This window comes from Somniosus microcephalus, chromosome 4 (assembly GCF_052327205.1).
Source record: "Somniosus microcephalus isolate GS21.2 chromosome 4, FLI_Smic_1.0, whole genome shotgun sequence".
NCBI lineage: Eukaryota > Metazoa > Chordata > Chondrichthyes > Squaliformes > Somniosidae > Somniosus > Somniosus microcephalus.
In genome coordinates this window covers 38,597,844-38,615,158 of record NC_140990.1, presented here as the reverse complement: position 1 = coordinate 38,615,158, position 17,315 = coordinate 38,597,844, and the positions used below count along the sequence as shown (strand labels likewise).

Sequence of the window (17,315 nt, the reverse complement as noted above, 5' to 3'; positions counted from 1 at the left end):
GAATAACTTTCAGTAAATTCCTTGCTCACAATATTATAAAATATGATCAGAAATAGTAAATTGATCCATTACTAATTAATTAAAACAATTCCGGATGAAGACAATTCTGGATAATTCAGTCGGTTTATTCAGCACTGCACGAAGTGCTGGAGAGAGATTTTAATGACTCCACATCCTCACTGTAATGAGATCAGTGGGAATCGCAAAGTAAATAAAACAACAGGTGGAATTGCCTTGAATCCACTGCATTTCCTTGAATATTCTCACAGTTGTGAGCCTGATTGAAACTAAGGGCTCCCTTATTACCGATTAGCAGCCGCGCACGGTGCAGTTTAATTTGTGCTAATCTAAATTCCAAACAAGCCCTCTCAGAGCCCGGCTACCAAAGGGCAGAGAAATGCCCAGTTTGTGATCTGTTTCAGCGGGAGATGAAGCATTTATTCTCGTGATATATTGTGTTCCTGATACCAGTGTATGTTACACAGTCGGGCGCTATTAACGTTTGCTGCAAGGATTTGAATGCCGGGATTTGCTGATCGCATGATAGGTTCTGATTCACAAGCTTCTCTTTACCAAAAGCTGATCTGAAGCGGGCGGGCCCCAAAATTCTTGTGTCTCTGTCAGTCACTCCTTAATTATCAGGCAAGCGGACTTATTTTACAGCTAATTTTCAAAGGACTGGGTCACAGACTCGGGGACAGTTAGAGAAATGCAATGAGAGACATTTGTATAATAGGAGGACTTTCTACTTATCTCCGGACCCAAATCCTGTAGCTAAAGTCATCCACATTGTAAATAGAATCATATCACCCTGCTCCCGCATTCAGTTACATAAATCAATAACAATTCATATTATAGGTCCTACTGTACTGGTCCAGAGTGCTGGGACAGATAGCGGGAGATAGAGAAACACGTACTGGTAGGTAATTTAGACTCCAATAATGTAATTTCATCTTAGAGATTCACATCCCCTCTGAAAGAGTGTGGAAATAAAGGGATTTAATTTACAATCCACGATGTAATTAATTATTACTAAACACACTCTCGACAGCAATATCATCCTGTAGTATCAAATAATATATTGCATTGTAACCATACAGCCAAACAACTATCCCTGGATGCAGATACAGGGTCCACCTTTAACAATAAACTAGTGTAAAGATATAAGTCCATCCTGTTGGTGATGTGGAAGGCGTGACGTGGGTCCAGTAGCTGCCTCTATCAGGGAATCAATAGGCGGCGCCTGTAACCTCGCCCCCTTCTACCGGGTATTTAACTGCCGGTCACTGGGACCGCAATACAACAGTCCGGGAGTGGGTTTGCTCAGTGAATTCTTGCCAGAACCATTTCCCACACATTGCCAGAAGGATGAGGTCGGCGATTTCTCTCAGTCTGTTGCTGGCTTTCTTATCCGGTGAGTAGTTTTTATTGTCCAAGTCTCTCACTGTTACTGCCTCGGTGTCAGTCTCTCTCTGAATGTAACAGAGTCAGGATTCATTTCTCCAGGATTAATCCTCGGAGTTTTTGATTGTTTTTATAGGTGTCCAGTCAGATGTCGTGTTGACTCAGCCAGAGGCAGAGACCAGGAGTCCCGGAGGCTCCCTGAGACTGACCTGTAAAACCAGCGGGATTGATCTTGGCAGCTACTACATGAGCTGGATCCGACAGGTTCCCGGACAGGGGCTGGAGTGGCTGGTTTACTACTACACTTCATCGAGCAAGTTTTACGCCCCAGGGATTGAGAGCCGATTTACTGCGTCCAAAGACACTTCAAACGGCATCTTCGCTTTGGACATGAAGAACCTGAGGACCGAAAACACCGCCATCTATTACTGTGCAGTGGGTCATGGTGCTGTACACAGCGAGCTCCTCGTACAAAAACCCCAGACAGGGTGTTTGCTCACACCTGCGACTGCTGCCACGGCAGGAGGTCGGAGAAAACGAGGCTTAAATAAAAATAATGGATAGAAGTCGTCGTCGTACGTGTCTTCACACTGTTCCCTTTGGGGAACTGTATGAAGTGGTGGAAGGATTTCTGGCCGCGTTAATGCTCCTTCTCTGATCGATAACCATCTTCATACCAGCCATTAGTTTGGTTAGTCCTATGGCGGGAGGGTTTTACGGGCTCCTACAACCCATACGATTGGGGGGGCGGGGGCACCCACACCCACAGACGCAACTATTCCGCTGGATGTCAACCCAGAATTTAGAGCCGGAGCTCCGACTCCACTTGCCGGGACTGTCTGGAGCGGGGTTCGAAACGGCGGGGATGCTACCGCTACGCCAAAGGCCCGCTCCATGGATAGAAGTAAGAGAGATTTATAAAAATGTATAAAAGTGTTCTGCTTTATTAGTGTTGATTGTCCTGCTTAATCTGCACAGATGCTTCAGAAGTTTTCCAATCCCATTTATACAGGTAATGACCAGCACAAACTGAAATATCTCACTGATTCACTCTTAGGGGAGTCGAAATCAGGGTTTTGGGAGAGCTGTGGAATTTCATCTCTGTATTTTACATTTAACAGCCTGCTGGAGTATTTGGCACGGCGTGTCTCACTGTGGTATACTGGCATGGACTACTGGGGACAAGGCACCATGGTGACGGTGACTGCAGGTAAGGAACATTCACTCTTTCAGTAACTGATGTATTTGTGTCTTTATTTTATATTTCTGTTTATTTCAACAATTTCACTGAAACTTGGGTTGGGTGGATTCTGTATTGAGATTTTTTGCAATGTTTCAATTGATTCTGCTGCAAAGGGTTTATAGATTTAAGCTGCTTCTCCATAGAAAATGTTTTTGAGGGATTGAGTCCCTGATTGACGTGATTTAGGCCTAGAAATTGGGTTTTGGCTTAGCCAGGGCTTTAGCGCCGGAAGTTAGTGCCGGCGCTAAGTCCCCCTGCGCGCGCCAAAAATTCAGCAGGGCCGCGCCCAAACGGCTGCCGGCGCTACTGAAGGGTCTTTGCGGCGGTAAATCGGCGCTAACTGCCGTTTCGCGCCGCAATTCCGGCGCTGCGGCACCCGATGCGGTGCGGCAGGCTCGGGAAGTGCAGGCCTCCTCCTTCCGTTAAGGAGGAGCTGCCTGCACCCGGCCGCGGCCCGCGCAAATCTGTCTAAAAATGAGCCCGGCACCTCGGACAAGTGCCGGGCTTGCATCTGTTCCGGGGGGTGGGGGGGAGAAGTCTGGGGAGGGAGCTGCGGGCAGGCGGCCGGCGGGAAAGCGGCCGGCCGCCGCGGGGCCTTTAATGCACCGGCGCAAACTCATGCAAGACTCTGTTGCCAGAGTCTTAGTTGCGGCTGCCACGGGCGAGGCGGCTGCAACTGAATTTCGGCGCTAGGGCCCGTCGGCATGGCAACCGGGACGCTGCGCACACCGATGACGTCATCGGTGCCGGCGCAGCGCTACCGGTGCAACGCCGATTTAGGGCCCCAGGGAATTTTTAAACTGGCCATAACTCTGGCGCTAGTCCCTCTAGCGCCTCAAAAGCGGCGCTAAGGCAACTGAATTTCTAGGCCTTAAGTGTTTATCTGCTGATGAGACTTTGCACCTGGGTTACTTTAAATACCCAACGGTTGTTGAACTGTTTGGCGTTTCTGCAATGTTTAATCTCGGTGACATCTAATGGTTGCAGGTTTTCTGATCAATGTAAACATTATGTGACTAAAAGTGTTTGAAATGAGATTATAGGCAGAAAACAGAAAGCTTTAGCGGGCAAAAATAATCTTAAGACATTTTAATGTATTTTTATTTGTGATAATGACATTGTCATCTCTTAATCTAATGTTCACCAACGGCCGGCCGTATTCAATAAGTGAAATGTTGCTGTAATCAGTAATTACAGAATTAACACATTTGCAGCCAGAACAGATTTAAATTAATATAAATTAAATTATTGTAATTTAGTAATATCACCCAATATTATTTAAAAATGCTATAAAATCAATATTAATGTATTAAATATGATCCGTCTGCGCACAATTCTGCTGTCATTATTTATATTTCTGTTTATTTCAATAATTAGTTATTTCAGTGATAGTCGGGTTCGGTGGATTCTGTATTGAGATTTTTTTGCAATGTTATATTTGATTCTGCGGAAAGGGTTTATAGAATAATCTGCTGCTCCATGAAGGGTTCTGTCGAGGGATTCCGCCCCAGTGATGTGATTTAGTGTTGATCTGCTGAGGAGAGTTTGTGCCTGTGTTACTCTGAATACCGTGAATTTGTGAAACTGTTTGGCGTTTGTACAATGTTTAATCTCGGTGACATCGAGAGGCAGCAGGTTTCGGATCTAATGCAAACATTACATGTGCTTAAAACTGTTTGAAAGAAGATTGTAGGCAGAAAACAGGAAGGTTTTAGAAATCAAAAATCATTGAAAGGTATTTAACATACCTTTTTATTTAATTGATAATTATGAATCTATGGTTTGCGATGCTGATATTTAATGCGTGAAAAATGTTCAGGTTGTAGTTAAATTAAATTAATATTAATCAAGGATTATAATGTGATAATATCCCCCAATGTCACTAAAATATGCTATAGTATTAATATTTTACTAACATTATTCACCTTCCACAATTCTGCTCTACACTGGGAACAATTAACGTGAGCGGAACATTTTACAGGTTGGAGACAGTTTGTAATTATGCCTCTACAATTATTTCAATAATAACAAATTGATTCCTCCGCTGTGTTCAGTTTGATTCGGGGCGCTCAATTATTGGCTAGCTCCTGTTTTACACAGATGAATGACGGGTTGTATTTAAATACAACTTAAATCCTTGTTGTAAATTGCATTTTGTCAATTTAACATATCTGCCGAGTTATTAAATTCATACTGTGCAGGGGAAACCTTGTCACTCTTTCAATATTATTGGTTGTTTGATGGCCAGACAATTATCACTAAACTAATCAGCAAGTTCAAAGACTGAGAGACAGACGCAGTCAAAGAATGGTTCATGTGTTTCTTTTTAATTCAAGGAAGGTTCAGACTGCGTAAGGCTGGAGACAGACAAGTAACCCATTGACATGCAAGCATATTAATTTATTCACGAAATGTTCGTATTATTTTGAATTGAAAACAACATCCTGGCGCCCACAGTTCTGCTGTATACGGGATAGAACGATAGGCAAAGGACAGAGTATATCGGAGAGTTATGTTTAATTCTCATCAATAGTAAATTGATTAACAAAGTCTCTCCTCCATTTGCTCATTAAGTTTCAATGTCCCAGGTGGTCTGAATGAATTGTTCTCCGCCAGTTTTAAACTGATCATGCTGGAGATTATTTTCAATAAATAGCGAAATATATTTAATTATTAATTTACGGGCATTGTGTGAATTACGGGAGTAAAATATAAAAGATTGTCCGTGTTATTAAATAGATGAGGTTCTGTTACTGACTGAAAACTACCCGGGTGGTTTTTAATTCATAAATATATTGTTTTATTGTTAAGATTGAAAAGAATATTTCAACTCGAGAGTCCAGCTCCAGTAAACAGGCGGTGTTGCCGCCCATCGGTAATTAATGAGATGTGACCTCGGCCGGACTTTGACTTTTTTTAAATAGTCCATTCCTAAATCCACAATGTGAAATCCACTCTGAGAATAGACGGAGTTTATGTTATATCAGAGAGTTCAGAAACATGACGGCCTAGAAATTGAGTTTGCGCTGCGCCAGGGCTTTAGCGCCGGAAGTTAGCGCCGGCGCTAAGTCCCTTTGCGCGCGCCAAAAATTCAGTAGCGCCGCGCCCAAACGGCTGCCGGCGCTACTGAAGGGTTTTAGCGCCTGAAAACTGGCGCAACGCGCCGCATTGCGGCGCTATTCCGGCGCTGCGGCGCCCGCTGCGGTGCGGCAGGCTCGGGAAGTGCAGGCCTCCTCCTTCCATTAAGGAGGAGCTGCCTGCACCCGGCCGCGACCCGCGCAAATCTCTGCAAAAATGAGCCCGGCACCTCGGACAAGTGCCGGGCTTGCATCTGTTCCGGGGGGGGGGAGAAGTCCGGGGAGGGAGCTGCGGGCAGGCGGCCGGCGGGAAAGCGGCCGGCCGCCGCGCCTCCTTAAAGCGCCGGCGCAGACTCCGGCAACACTCGTTTGCCGGAATCTTAGTTGCGGCTGCCACTGGCGAGGCGGCCGCAACTGAATTTCGGCTTGGGGCCGGGTTACCACGGCAACCGGGACGCTGCGCACACCGATGACGTCATCGGTGCCGGCGCCGCGCTACCGGTCTACCGCCGCGGAAGGGCCCCAGGCAATTTAGGAACCGGCACCAATTGCAGCGCTAGGCCCTCTAGCGCCGCAAAATCGGTGCTAAGGGCACTGAATTTCTAGGCCGAAGAGTTTACAAAGGAGTAGGGAGATAGCAGGACAGTATTAGAAGTTCGTGAACATTTTTAATTATTCAAATATGATTTGATTTAAGTAAAAATAATATTTGTCTGCTTGACATGTATAAATATGATCTTTATATTTTAATATTGATGAATTATCATGCCAATTTAAATAAAACCCTAATATTTCATAAGTTACCAGGCAGAAACAGGTTTAAAATGATTATTAATTAATTTTATTAATAAGGCTGGAGATGACAAATAACACACTGAACTTCGAGCAGATTAATTTAATTACAAAAGTTGCAGGTGCATGTGGTTCTGAGGAGGAAGGGCCAGACAGGCTCGAAGAATATTTTCAATTATACGGTGTAACATTAGTTAACATGAATATTACCTTAGAAACATAAATAACCTCCCACAATTGCGTTGTATACTGGACAGGAATACAGTTACTGAAAAATCTCAAGGGTTGGCGGGAATTTTTAATTAAGTCTAAAATGAATTTAGAAAACAATACGGCCTAGAAATTGGGTTTTGGCTTAGCCAGGGCTTTAGCGCCGGAAGTTAGTGCCGGCGCTAAGTCCCCTGCGCGCGCCAAAAATTCAGTGGCGCTGCGCCCAAACGGCTGCCGGCGCTACTGAAGGGTCTTTGCGGCGGTACATCGGCGCTAACTGCCGTTTCGTGACGCAATTCCGGCGCTGCGGCACCCGATGCGGTGCGGCAGGCTGGGGACGTGCAGGCCTCCTCCTCCCGTTAAGGAGGAGCTGCCTGCACCCGGCCGCGGCCCGCGCAAATCAGCTTAAAAATGAGCCCGGCACCTCGGACAAGTGCCGGGCTTGCATCTGTTCCGGGGCGGGGGGGGGGGAGAAGTCCGGGGAGGGAGCTGCGGGCAGGCGGCCGGCGGGAAAGTGGCCGGCCGCCGCGGGGCCTTTAATGCGCCGGCGCAAACTGGAGTAAGGCACCTCTGCCAGAACGTTGCTTGCGGCTGCCACGGGCGAGGCGGCCGCAACTCAATTTCGGAGTTCGGGCGGGTTACCACGGCAACCGGGACGCTGCGCACACCGATGACGTCATCGGTGCCGGCGCAGCGCTACCGGTGCAACGCCGATTTAGGGCCCCAGGGAATTTTTAAACTGGCCATAACTCTGGCGCTAGTCCCTCTAGCGCCTCAAAAGCGGCGCTAAGGCTAGTGAATTTCTAGGCCTACATGTCTTGCTCAGCTCGAGAAGGTGTAGCCGCAGAATTTAATGAATCGTGGTTTCCCTCGATGATTTTAAAGGTTATATTTAATTCAGAGATTATATCAAATCAGTGGGTAAATTGTTTTCAATGTAAATGTCTCCTGGTTTGTAAAATTCTTACTGTCACTGAGTCCTGTGTTACGGGCAGAAAAATGCTTTGAATGTTAATTATTTCGAGATACATATTTTCAGGGAAATTAAATCTTACACGGTTTGTAAGATTGTCGACAGAGAGGGAGAAATGGTTGGATGTTGAAGAGTTTTTTCATGAATACCAGTTTAATTTCAAAGAATGTGCAGAGTTGAGGTGGTCGGAAATTGACAAGAGATAATTAGAAATGAAACAGCTTGATTGAAATTGACAGATTGAACAGATCTATCTGCTGCGAGCACGATTGTTGCACCGTTTGTGTCTGTTCTGTTTATGTGCGCCTGCTCACTGTGTGAGACTCAGGAATCCTCCTGATTGGTTGTAAACCTGCTGGTTCGTGCTCCTGTATTTCAGAAAGTGTAATTTGACTCAATGATTTAAGAAACCTGTATCTGAGAAATTTAAACGGTTGACTTTAAGGTTGAGGAGGTGCCTCGGAAACGAGATCAGTAACCCAGTTTGTGACATTCAGATGGAGCATTTCAGAAACACGGCAGAGAGACTATAGAAGGAGCTTTAATCAGTTTCTAACCCATGCTGTACCTACCCTGGGTATGTTTGACGGGACAGTGTAGAGGGTACTTTATTAGGAATCTAAACATTGCTATACTTGACCCGGAGTGTCTGACAGGCCAGTGGAGTAGGATATTTAATTTGAATTCAACCTTACCTTACAGCGCATGATAAAGTAAATCTCCCTTTGCAGTGCTCTATCGTATTTGTCCTGTATCTGACTTGAGAGTGTTTTTTGCAACAAAATTGAAGGAACCTTAATCGGCATCTAACTAATAGAGCGCGAGTGCTGGAGCCAGATATATGAAAATATATCAATTTCTCCGGTGAAACATCCGCGCATTTACTGAGTTTAGTCTCCTTTCAAAAAATCTGCCCGATTTATAATGAATTGATAAACTTTAAACATTTTGAGTATCAGATAATGATTGAATGAGATTGCCCTGATCCTGAGCTCACTTTCAGAACAAACAGTTTCAGGAAGTGCCTGTAACGCTCCAGAAAGCAGCGCCTGTTCTGATCTGATGGGAGGCTGGAAGATATTTTGACAATTTAAATGGAGAATGTCGAGACTCCCGCTCCAAATAATCATCATGGGAACCTTATATTTGAAAACATTATTTTGTTCAATTGTTTGTAGAAAGGTAACCGACAGGGACAAACTCGGGTGAGGTGCAGCTATTGGACTGGGTCACAGCACAAGGCTCACAGTCACTGAGCCGCACCTCTGTGAAACATTTAAAGAGAAGCAGTCAGCCTGCGATGAGTCGTCATTCACAATAAGCTTTAAGACTCTGTGAAGGGGTCCAATTCAATCATTTGATTCAAATTCCTCAGTTCCCTTTATTTTAAACATCCTCGTGCATTATAACAAACAATAAAATAGATCTGATAAGAGGTGTTCAACATTATGAAGCGTTTCCTTCCATTAAATCGGGAAGAACTAATTCCGCTGAGCCGTGTAGAATCACAGAATCTCAGAGCACAGAAGGGGCCATTCGGCCCGTCTTGCCTGTACTGGCTCTGAAACAGCTGTCCAATCACGTCCCAGCTTTTTCCTCATAGCCCTGCACTGACTCCTCTTCAGACACATGTCCAGTTGCCTTGTGCATTCCAGAACTTAACAACCCGCTGTTTCAAAAACAATTCTCCTCATTTCCCCTCTAGTTATTTTGCCAATTATTTAAAATCTGTGACCTTTGGTTACTGACCTACTCGACCGTTCCTCCAGACTTGCTCTGACAAAACCTCTCTCAATTTTAGGTCTCCCCTTAACATTCTCTGCTCCAAGGAACAATCCCAGTTTCTCCAATCTCTCCACATAACTAAAGTCTCTCACCCCTGGTACCATCCTAGTCAACCTCCTCTTCACCCTCTCCAAGGCCTCGTCATCCTTCCTAAATTGTGATGGTCAGAATTATATACATTACTCCATCTGATGCCTAACCTGTGATTTGTAAAGGTTTAGCAGGACGTCCTTGTTTCTGTATTCAATGCCCCTCTTACAGTGGCAAGTACCCCACATACTTCTGTAACCACCTGATCAACTTGCCCTGCCACCTTCAAAGATTTGTGAATATTTACCCCAGGTCCCTCTGCTCTTGCACCCCCTCAAAGTGCATCACTTCACAATTATCTGCATTAAATTGCATCAGCCACATGTCTGCCCATTCACCAGTCTGTCTATATCCTCCTAAAGTTCGCTACTATCCTGCTCAAGAGTTACTACGTTGCCAAGTTTTGCATCTTCCGTGAACGTGGATACTGTACTCCCTATAAACAAGCCCAGGTACTTTATATATAAAACAGGAAAAGCAGTAGTCCTAATGCCGACCAAAGTGGACCCCACTGCATTCTTCTCTCCAGTAAGAAAAACATCTGTCACCACTACTCTCTGCCTCCTCTCCCTCAGCCAATTACGTTCCCCAAGTTACCTCCATTCCTTTAATCCCATGTGCTTCTATTTTACGAATAAATCTTTATGAGATACTTTATAAAATGCCATTTGTAAGTCTGTATGTACAACATCTATTGCAATACCATCACCAACCCTCTCTGTTACTTCACACTGTAGACCGAGCTTTCAGTATCTGACCAATAAGCCGCAGGTGTTTGAGTTATCCGCACAAACCAGAAGCCAGAGTTTCCCACATCAGCAGTCAGCACATTATTTACATTTCTCCTTCCTTGCATAGAACCCGCTGATATCCAATTAATTTATAAAGGTTCAAGATTGCCAATATTAGATATTTAGAGAAGAAACCTGTCCCGATGTTTAGATTATGGTCGGTACAAACAGCAACAAGAAGTGACTGTAACCACCCAGAAAGCAGCGCCTGTTCTCACTGGTGGGAGGTTGGAAAGTAGTTTGGAAAATAAAACTGAGCATTTAAAGAGCATCATTCCATATAACCGGCTTTGGGAATCGTATTTAATTCGGATGATTTAATTGAGTGAGTTGGAGGAGGAAAGTCAGGAGACATCCATTCAGTAGAATGGGACGGAGCACAAGTCACACTGCATCGCTCTCCCTCCAATTCTGAGAAGGAAAGAGAGAGACTCGAATCAATCCCGATTCATCTGAAGCTTGAATCTTAGAAAACCAGCCTGTGCAAAAGCTCACTATTCAAATCGGTGCGCTGAATTATTTAGTTCACATTTTAAACGAAACTTCAACCATTTATTGTAAACGCCCTTTATTGTCATGGGAACAAAGAAGATTTAGATGAGGTCTGATAGAGGGGTTCTGGAATTATGAAGGGTTTTATGAAGGGATTCGGGATCCATATTTCCTGGGCCGGTGAGTTCTTGAGTAATTTTCACTGATTGAAAATGAGCAACAACAGAATGAAGGGAGATGGTATTATTCTACTTTTCTACACAGGGGGCTGTTGGACATGGGATGTCCTGTCAGAAAGAGGGCTGCATGCAGACTCCATAATAGCTCGATAAAATTGAACATTTGAGAGGAAGATTGGGAATTGGAAGGTGCACGGGATTGGTGGAGAGATCTTTCAGAGGCGTGATGTGCCGAATGGCCTCCTTCTGTGCTGTAAAGTTGTATTATTTTATAATTCTGGGTCATGCTCTATAAACATGCTGGGATTTGTTTTAAAGGTAATACAACTAGTAGATCTAGCTGTAGGGGTTGTGTGATTAGGAGAACTAACCCTACCGCTATTCAAACAAGATTATCCCCTGAAAACAACAACAACTTGCATTTATATAGCGCCTTTAACGTAGTAAAACCTCCCAAGACGATTCACAGGAGCGTCAGCAGATACAATCTGACACCGAGCCACATAAGGAGATATCATTTTATTCTTCAGTATAGCGGGTAGTTACTCTGACAGTTGACCAAAAGCTTGGTCAAAGAGGTAGGTTTTAAGGCAGCATCTTACAATGGAGAGATGACGACACTTTGATATCATGGGATGGCCTGAGTCTGTGCTGATAATAAGAGGCTGACAGCAAAAGGATGTAGGGAGGAGCTCAGTGGACAGAATGTGAAAGAATCTAATGTGAAAGTGTTTGGGGAATGAGGCGAGTGTTCCAGAACAGGGGATGAAGGGCTGGAGGAAGTCCACGATACAATATTACGGCATTCACTCGGTATAAAGGGGCCTCATGGACTGAATGCCCTTTCAGACTCCTGACTTTTCTTATGTACAAGACTGGAGTTACATGAAGGCGTTTCACGTCGGGTCTCACAACTCACAGAAACTCAAATACTGATCGAGGTTTTGATCGGCAAATGATGAAATTAGTTCACCCTGTAGTCACATTTCGAGTTGTTGGGTTATGTTATAAGCACGGATTACAGAGTCTAACTTGTTCAATTGGCCATTCTTTCCCAGCGACACAGTCTCCTCCCACCCTGTACGCCCTGCTCTCCTCCTGTGAACAACCCAACATCGGCGGGCCCATCACGTACGGCTGTTTGGCGATGGACTACTTCCCGGAAATCACCAGCCTTTCCTGGAGTAAAGATAAAGAGCCGATCACCACTGGATTGAAGACCTACCCGTCAGTGTTCAACAAGAAGGGAACCTACACCCTGAGCAGCCAGTTAACCATCACCGAGTCAGAGGTGGGGAGCAGCACAATCTCCTGCCAGGTTCGACAAAGCGGGTCGGACTTGAGCGTCAAAATTCCAGGTTAGTGTTGTGGGATACAGGGGGAAACTGTGAGAAGCAGAGAAGTTATGTTCAACATCTATACAACCTTGGTTAGACCAGACTTAGAGTACTGTGTTCTGGTCTGGTCTCCATATCACACTTAGTGTACTGTGTACAAGTCTGATCTCCATAATCACATTTAGTGTACTTTCCATAGTTCTGGTATCCATGTTACAAGAATGATACAGAGGCACTGGAGAAGTGCAAAAAAAGATTTACAAGGACGATACCAGAACTGAAAAATTGTAACTGTCAAGAATGATTGAACAGGCTTGGGATCTTTTCTCTAGGGGTGACCGAATAGAGGTCTTTAGAATTATGAAGGGGTTTGAAAGGTTAGATGTAGAGACAATATTTCTGCTCGAGGAGGAGCCCGATACTAGGGGCCATAAATATAAGAGAATCACTAATAAATCCAATAGGGAATTCAGGGGAAACGTCTTTACACAGAGAGTGGGAAGAATGTGGAACTCGCTACCACTTGGAGTAGTTGAGGCGAATAGCAGAGATGCGTTTCAGGGGAATCTAGATAAGTACAGGAGGGAGAAAGGAATAGAAGGTTGTGTTGATGGGGAGATGAAGTAGGGAGAGAGGAGGCTCATGTGGAGCATAAACACCGACCTGTTGGGCCGATTGGCCTGTGTCTGTATTGTAGATTCTATGTAAAAAACCGCTTTACATTTCTTCATTGTTTGGATTGCAACAAATAATCCCAATAAAATGTATGTTCTTGCAGGTCTTGTGGTACATCCTCCAACTGTGATCCTCACCCTGAGTTCCAGTGAAGAAATCATCAGCAGCAGGTCTGCAACCGCCGTGTGTTCAATCATCGATTTCCGTCCAAAGTCAGTGACCGTGAATTGGCTGAAGAATGGACAGCTCATGGATTCGGGCTTCATCACCTCTCCCGTCTTTGAAGTGAACGGGAACTTCTCGGTGACCAGTCGGCTGACATTCCCCGCCGGGGAGTGGTTCACCGGCTCGGTCTATACCTGCCGGGTCTCCCATCAAGAGGTCACCCAAAGCAGAAACATCTCCAGATCTCAGGGTAAGAAGCACAACCCGGGGAAATCCCAGATCATTCTGAGCGCTGCTCTCAGTCAGGACTTTTATTGGAATTAGTAAAAAGCGCAGAATTGTTTCCAATCACACAGTTTGTGTTCCCTTCCGATGTCAGTGCTGACTCAGGGTTCCTCACGGTTCAGGATTCCAGCACTTCGACAAAGGTTTCCCTCAGCTGTGATGTCAGACAGTGGGTGAGGTGTCCTTAGTCTCAGGTTTACCCCAAGAAAGCTCTATTTCTAATTTACAATCATGCTGTTTGTGTTTTCTTCCAATGTCAAATAAAAGAGCTGCCTTTACATAGCGCCTTTCCCGAAGCGCTTTTCCGCCAAGGAAGTACTTCCTGAAATGTGGTCACTGTTGTAATGTGGAAATCGCGGCGGCCAATTTGCAGACAGTAAGGTCCCACAAACAACAACGTGATAATGATCAAATAATCTTATTATTTGGTGATGTTTGTTGAGGGATGAATATTGGCCAGGACACCTGGGAGAACTCCCCCGCTCTTCCTCGACATAGTGCCATGGGATCGTTTTCGTCCAACTGAGAGAGCAGGCAGGGCCTCGGTTTAACGTCTCCTTCGAAAGACGGCACCTCCGACAGTGCAGCGCTCCCTCAGTACTGCACTGGGAGTGTCAGCTCACATTTTGTGTTTAAGTATCTGCAGTGCGACTTTAACCCACGATCTTCTGAATCAGGATTCCTCACGGTTCAGGATTCCATAACCTCGCCAAAGAAGGTTTCCCTCTGCTCTGATGTCAGAGAGTACATGAGGTGTTCTCGGTCTCAGGGTTATCCCGAGTTGTTGATCATATTCGGAGCGGCAGTAGGTGTCTGGAACCGTTTACTGGTACCTGTACAGGGACCAACTGCTGGAAAGGACATCTACACTATTTAGAGAACTGCGTTCAATTCTGGGCACTACATATCAGGATGGATATACTGGCTTTAGAGGGTGCAAGACAAATTCACCCGAATCATACCGGGGCTGAAATGGTTAAATTATGAGTACAGGTTGCAGGGAATAGGCTTGTATTCCTTTGATTATAGAAGATTAAGAGGTGATCTAATTGAGGTGTTTAAGTTGTTACATGGAATTGATGGGGGAGATAGAGAGAAACTATTTCCTCCGGTGCGGGAGTGCAGAACAAGGGGCATAACCTTCAAATTATAACTGAGCTGTTCAGGGGTGATGTCAGGAAGCACTTGATTTATTCTCCCTGAGAGAGTGAAGGCTGAATACTGGTGTCCTGATTCTGAAGATGAAGTTTTGCTTGACTTTCATTTCTGCTTCACAGATGAGATCTAATGTAACGATCCAGAAATCACTCTTCCAAACCGTCACTGGAACAGGTCTTACTGGAGGCGACGGTGACCTTAACCTGCGTCGTGTCTAATGCTCCTTATGGAGTCAACGTGTCCTGGACCCGAGAAAAGGAGACGTTGAAATCAGAGATTGCCGTCCAACCCGGAGGGGCTCCCAACAGCGTGATCAGCAACTTAAACATCTCGACACAAGCCTGGCTGAGAGGGGATGAGTTCACCTGCGTGGTGAGCCATCAGGATATGCCGACTCCTATAAGAGATTCCATCCACAAGGAAAAAGGTGAGCGGTGAGATTGTAGCAATAAGTGAGACTCTGTGACTATTTCCGGTGATGGTGCACGGGCCAGTTCGTTCTATTCAGTGTTTAAATGGACTGCTCTGATAATTCAATGGGTAATTCCACTAACTAAACCCTCTAGGACCAGAGAGGATGCATTTAAAGGGAAGCTGGATAAGTACATGAGGGGAAAAGGAATAGAAGGATATGTTATTAGGGTTAGATGAAGTAAGGCGGGAGGAGGCTCGTGTGGAGCATGAACAGCGGCATTGACCAGTTGGGCCGAATGGTCTGTTTCTATGCTTTAAATTCTATATAATTTTCCAGTCCAACTCTTCAAGCTCCCAGAGAGAAGGATTGCATCTCCCTCTGCTCCGGGCTGGAAAACCGGACAAGACACAGAGGGGGAAAAGGGAATCCTTTAATATTCAGCGCAAAGCCCATTTCTCTCACATCTATCCGCCGGTTTCACCGTCTCTGGAATTCTCCAGTTTATTGATCTTTATTGTGATTGTTCTGCAGCTAAAGATCCGCGGGAACCGTCCGTGTCTGTCCTCCTGCCCCCGGCAGAAGAAGTCTCCGCTCAGAGGTTCGTCACACTCACCTGCTTCGTGAGAGGTTTCTCCCCGCGAGAGATCTTCGTCAAGTGGACCGTCAATAACAAGCCGGTGAATTCCGGCAACTACAAGAACACCGAGGTGATGGCGGAGAACGGCAGCAGTTCCTTCTTCATGTACAGCCTGTTATCCATTGCAGCGGAGGAGTGGGCCAGCGGCGCTTCCTACTCCTGTGTGGTGGGACATGAAGCGATCCCCCTGAAGATCATCAACAGAACGATTAATAAATCCAGCGGTAAACCCAGTTTTGTCAACATTTCCCTTGTTCTGATGGACACCGGCAATTCTTGTCAATGAGAATCTCTCGATTGCATTTCAGTTCTTGAATAAAACCAATAAAGGCCTTTTCTTCCAATCGTCAGTTACACACACAGCCGCTCAATTAATTTTGTTTCCTATTTTTGCCAAGGGGAGGGCTGTTTATCTGAAGCAGGATATTTGCCGGTCTCGGGGCCAAGCCTTGTACAGCCAGCGCTCCCAGCTCAGATACACCACGGGTTAGAGACAGACTGAAGCTCTTTCATGACAGAATTTCTGAAAGTCACTTCAGCAACTTTCGTCCCACTGCGGGGATTCAAAAAGTTCCCATTTCAGACAAACAAACGCCCCACAATCAGATCTCGGTGTCCCTGTTTCTCGTGCTGTCCATCCTTTCAGAATTTGGGCTATTTATATTTTGCAGCATCGCACACTCTGGGATCTGAAATAAGGCCACACACGAAACTCTCACTCCCTCACCAGAGCGAGGGAAAGAGCAGTTGTTCAACCACTGTACCTCCACTCCTCCACCAGAGAGAGGGGAAAGGGCAATTGTTAACCCACTGTACCCCCACTCCTCCACCAGAGAGAGGGGAAAGGGCAATTGTTAACCCACTGTACCCCCACTCCTCCACCAGCGAGAGGGGAAAGGGCAATTGTTAACCCACTGTACCCCCACTCCTCCACCAGAGAGCGGGGCAAGGGCAATTGTTAACCCACTGTACCTCCTACACCCCCACCAGAGAGAGGGGAAAGGGCCATAGAAACATAGAAAATAGGAGCAGGAGTAGGCCATTCGGCCCCTCGAGCCTGCTCCGCCATTCAATGCGATCAGTACCCGGTCCCTGCTTTCTCCCCATACCCCTTGATCCCTTTAGACTTAAGAAATATATCCAACTCCTTCTTGAATATATTTAATGTATTGGCCTCTACTGCCTTCTGTGGTAGAGAATTCCACAGGTTCACTACTCTCTGGGTGAAGAAATTCCTCCTCAATTCTGTCCTAAATGGCTTACCCCTTATCCTTAGACTGTGACCCCTGGATCTGGACTCCCCGACCATCGGGAACATCCTGCATCTAGTCTGTCCAGTCCTGTCAGAATTGTATCAGTTTCAATGAGATCCCCTCTCATTCTTCTAAACTCCAGCGAGTACAAGCCCAATCGACCCAATCTCTCCTCATACGTCATTCCTGCCATCCCAGGTATCAGCCTGGTGAATCTTCGCTGAACTCCTTCCATGGCAAGAACATCCTTCCTCAGATAAAGTGACCAAAACTGCACACAATACTCAAGATGTGGTCTCACCAAGGCCCTGGACAACCGCAGCAAGACATCCTTGTTCCTGTACTCAAACCCTC

The 17,315-nt window shown here is 45.6% G+C and overlaps 1 pseudogene across 1 annotated transcript; it reads left to right on the top strand.

Annotated features, from left to right (window-relative positions):
* Positions 1-563: 563 nt before the first annotated feature.
* On the top strand, positions 564-16,619 carry LOC147118663 (Ig heavy chain C region-like; annotated as a pseudogene). The gene is made up of 7 exons (XR_015077934.1): positions 564-1,414; positions 1,541-1,854; positions 2,536-2,614; positions 12,095-12,394; positions 13,152-13,463; positions 14,776-15,083; positions 15,603-16,619. The product of XR_015077934.1 is annotated as an Ig heavy chain C region-like (transcript).
* The last annotated feature ends 696 nt before the right edge of the window (positions 16,620-17,315 follow it).